Source organism: Anoplophora glabripennis, unplaced genomic scaffold, assembly GCF_000390285.2.
Source record: "Anoplophora glabripennis isolate ALB-LARVAE unplaced genomic scaffold, Agla_2.0 scaffold392, whole genome shotgun sequence".
In the NCBI taxonomy this organism is placed as follows: Eukaryota; Metazoa; Arthropoda; class Insecta; order Coleoptera; family Cerambycidae; genus Anoplophora; species Anoplophora glabripennis.
The window spans coordinates 312,884-317,945 of NW_019416500.1; positions in this window are offsets into that span (position 1 = coordinate 312,884).

Below are 5,062 nucleotides of genomic sequence, written 5' to 3' on the forward strand. Positions count from 1 at the left end.
CTATTTACCAAAAGAAATAAACTACCATTTTGATCATGTATCTTTTACTTACTCATGTAATGTGTTTCTTACTTACTCGTAATTTCATTTTAAAAGCCTTGTTACCGTACATGAATAGTGTAGTAATCATCAAATTGTAACGAGAAAAAAAGACATGTCGCTGAGATTACTTTTTAATGTTCTTTTCGATAATCGTATGGGAATACCAAATAAATACATACTGGGCGATGTTTTCTAGATTTACAAAAGAAATTAAAAATTTTGCAGTCCGGACCTGGAATACATATTATTTAAAGAAAATGAGGTTTAAAATATGCATGATTATTTTCAAAATCTACCCTCAATTAATCCTTCGCTAATTTTAGTTACAAAACCATTTTTATCATGTGTCCTTTACGTAATTTAGTTTTAGAAGCCGTAGTCTCGTATATTCAATAGCTTATTTAAATAACCACCAAAGTGTAACAAAAAAAAAGAAAGACGTCTTAGGGATCACTTTTTTATGCTCTTTCCGAATATCGTATCGGAATTTAAAAAAAATTCATACAGAGTGTTGTTTTCTAGACTTGCACAAAAAATTAACAATTTTTGCAGTCCGGACCTAGATTTTTATTGCTGTCATACATGCATACATGAAGTATCGTGAGTGCATTAACCCTTCCAAATATGAACCCATTATTCCATTCCCTACCAAAGTTATGACATAAAGCAGTTTTGACCAAAAATCATAAATCACCCTGTATCTCAATAAAGAATGGCCAAGAAATAATTTCTATAGGCGATCCTAGTTACACTAGATGTCCTCTATCTCCCATTAAGCCATGTCCCTCTCGTGATGCAACACCCTGTATTTTGTTTTTTTAATGGAACACGCTATACAAGGTGTTAACGAAATAAGTACTCAAAATTTGAGAGTATGTTGTGGAAAACATGTCAAAATATGATGAAAACCTTAGTAGAGTTTTTGTCAGTGGCGGCCCCTAAGGAAGATACGGCCTCTTGAAGGGGGTAACTCAGCAAAAAGTTTTAGTTATTTATTTATGGAAAAGGGGACAAACACAGCCTTTATAGCCCAAAACAATGTCCACAAATTACTTAAAGCTAATTAAATACAGAAGTACAGAAATAATTACTATAATAGAAAATGTTAGTTTATAATAATATGCAGTATGTTAAAGACTTTTTAAAACTAGTGAGCGAGATGTATGTGAAGTTAGAAACGTTTTCCTTCAGAAACGTTTCTGACAATAGTGACTACAATTCTATTTAGGCGTAGCGGCAAATGTACAATCTAAGAAATAGACCTTTTGCGCCACCGATAACTATAGGAATCAAAAATACTATAATACTCCTGCTGCCTTCAATTTTTCAGTACATTTGTAAAGATATATTTCCTTTTGATTCCTGATATCTATCTTTTACAAAAACCTATATGAATCCTGGAATTAAGGAGTAACATCAGAAACGAATTTTCTCACCGTAACATAAAACAATTTTTTTCTCAAAAAGTATAGAGTGTGCCACCTCAAATTTTTCACTGTATCTACAAAAAGACATGCCATTTCGAGCCCTGCTATCAGTTTTTTCCAAAAACCCGTAGTTATCTTAGAATTAAGATTTCAGAAACGAATTTTCTCACCCTTAAAAAACAATTTTTTCCTTAAAAACTATAGTGTGTACCACCTCCAATTTTTCACTGTTTATATAAAAATACATGCCCTTTCAAGCATGTTTGAGAGAAAAAATGTATAAGGATGCGCAAAAATTCGTTTCTGAAGTTACGTCTTAATTCTAGGACTCCTACGGGTTTTTAGAAAAAACTGATACCAGGGCTCGAAAGGGCATGTATTTTTATATAATCAGTGAAAAATTTGAGGTGGCACACTCCATAGTTTTTGAGAAAAAAATGTTTTGTAGGGGTGCGAAAATTCGTTTCTGAAGTTGTCTTAATTCCAGGACTCCTACGGGTATTTGGAAAAAACTGAAACCAGAGTTCGAAGGGGCATGTCTTTTTGTATAAACAATGAAAAATTTGAGGTGGTACACTCATATTTCATGATAAACTTTAAAAAAATACTCACAAAATGTTGCGGAGATTTATGGTGTACTGCTATAAGGATGTACTAGGATTCCTTGGGGTGCACGGAGATTTCTTTAGAACTGCTAGGATGTATAGGGGTGTGCCAATGATGTACTTGGATTTAGAAGGAGGTTTTTACAGGAATTTATTGATGATGCACTTGATTAAGCCTATACAGGCATTGTATTAATTTCTTACCATAACTATTAAGGGTGAGCCTGTTATTTTTTGTATAGTAATCTTCCTACAGTTTGTAACCATAATCTTTTCGTCAATAGCCACGTAACGTACGTCAAAATCAATTTTTAAGTTGTTAAAGATACCAAAATTAAGTTATTTATAAATCATAAATCAAAAAAAAATTATTCATTAACAAAATTAACAACCAACGTTAATAAGGTGAACTTTAAAAAAATGGTGCCCTTACATAGTATTTTTAAGTAAACTGAAGTGGTTCAAGATTTAAGCAATATTTATATAGGTACGTAGGTATATTTGAAGAAGCAAAATCTATAGATAGTTAAGTGGTTGAATTTTTATAGCAAATTAAAATTCATGATGTTATAATAATTCTGATCATAATTAAATAAAAATATAATCTAAAATTAAAGTTTATATTCCAGAATTCCGCAGATATTACAAATCTTGGGATAGATAAAAACTTCCTTAATTCAAAAATACATAATTCTAGTTACTTTCCAATACTCTATATATTTTGGAATTTACTAAAATTTTCTAATTCAAATTTCTTAAGAAATATATTCTATACAATAATGACATATGCACTATAGGTAAATCGCGTTAGATTAATGTCAGTGGTAATAAACATAATTAATTTTCTTTATTTACTCATTGATTAAACATTTTTGAAATGTAGAAGTACTAGTTAAGTTGATGTTTTGTTCTACTCCACCAATTTTATTTGGTTATAATCCTACTCTACAGTTTTTGGCAGAAGTTGTTTCATTTATAGTTATTTGCATAAGAAAACTTTTGTGGAATGTTTTTAAATGTTTAATATTTAAAATTAGTACAATTACAATACACGTGAGAGAGAAAATTTAAAAATATTACTACAAGTTCAGTAAGCAAACACTGACCCACTGAATCAGTGGCTAATTTTGCCGCAACTGAATCATCTAACACTTGCTTTACAATGTCATTGTAAATTATTAGGTTTTCTATATCTCTGTAGTTCTGTTTCTTTTTTGAAAACATAGAAAATACTAGTACGGTTGCAAACAGTTTTAATTTAAAACTGGGATGATCTGACAATACCAATGATATCATCAACAAACCGTTATCAAAAAATATACAGTATGTCCGTGGTTATGATGAATAAGAGGAAAAACTTTTTTATTTTACATATTATGGAAAAAAGGCATACTTAATAAAAAGTTTTGCTTGAATTTAAAATGAGATTGCCATGGTAAAACAACATTATTCATGTACGGGGTGTTCAAAAATAAAAAAATTTGAAAATGTCATAAGAGTAAACTACCTTTATTTTTAATATTTCTGAAAAGTGATATTTTGCAAAAGTAAACTACCTTTATTTTTAATATTTCTGAAAAGTGATATTTTGCAAAAGCCGTGCGAAAAAGTTACTTGAGTTTTTAAATAAAACAATTCGCACATAAAATTGGTTTAATTTTTTACAGAACATAAAAAATTTGGAAAAAATATATCTATAATAAAACATTATTCGAACACTCCTCCACCAACGTTCACACAAATTTGAAGGTGTGCAAGGAATTCATTGTAGCTGCATCAAATCTCTTTTAAAGATATGGACTGTACAGCATCTTCTAACTCGTTGTTTTAGCTGCTCGATGTTATTGTCCAAAGGCCTGGTATACACAACCTGTTTGAGTCCCCACAAGTAAAAGTCCATGATTGTTAAGTCTGGACATCACGGAGGCCATTGACATGGAGCATGCCGGCCAATCCAGCGATTGGGAAATGTGTTCTGTAACCAGGTCCTAACAGTTACAGCAGAATACGCCGGACAACAGTCATGCTGAAAATAAAAACAATTTCGGTAGGCCAGTGGTAAATTGTCAAATTCATTAGTAAAAAACGTTTGGAGCATATTTCGTTAGCTGTTTCCATTACATGTATCTTCAAAGCAGTATGGTCCTATTATTCCATAAAAGGATACCGCACACCAAACATTTACTTTTTTGAAATATTGCCGTCTAGATGGTATTCTAAAATGAGGATTCTCGGTACTCCAACATCGTAAACATTCTGAAGCAACAATGCCATTTGTAGAAGAAGTGGATTCGTCCGAAAACATAATCTATTGATGGAAATTATATATTTATATAATATTTCTCAAACGTTCAAGGTTTTTCAATTATGATTTCCTTCAAAATCTACATATTTAGTTTAACATTTTTCTTGTAAATAAATGTAAATAAAAAACGTCAAATGTCAATAATTTTTCCATACAGATGGAATAAAACTTTATCTATATAAAATTTTACAAATTATTTTTTGTTACTTATTTTACTTTATGAATTTATTCACAAATATGTTCCAAGTATGAAAGATTTTCAAATTTTACAGCTGTAGCATGGTAATGGCTTTAAATATATATTTATAAATACATTTCTCATACAGGTGTTAGATAAATATAACATAATAACAAATTATAAATTAATTTTTTCTTGGCTTGGCTTTTACTACAAGTTTTGGTATATTTAGATTGGTATGGAAAGGAATAGTATGGAAAAAAGAAATGCATTCCTGTCATGATTCGAGTGTTGATAAAAGAATTATATTTTAAGGTACATATAGGCATACTACATAACTCTAAACAAAATCTCAAGTAATGCGTAGCTGTGTTACTTAATTAATCAAGGGAAACACCAGAATGATAAAAATAAGTTTTAGTTATTATAAATAGAATGAACACATCGCTTTAATTTCTAGGAAATGCCAACTTTTAACCTTAACCTCGTTGGGAATCTATATATA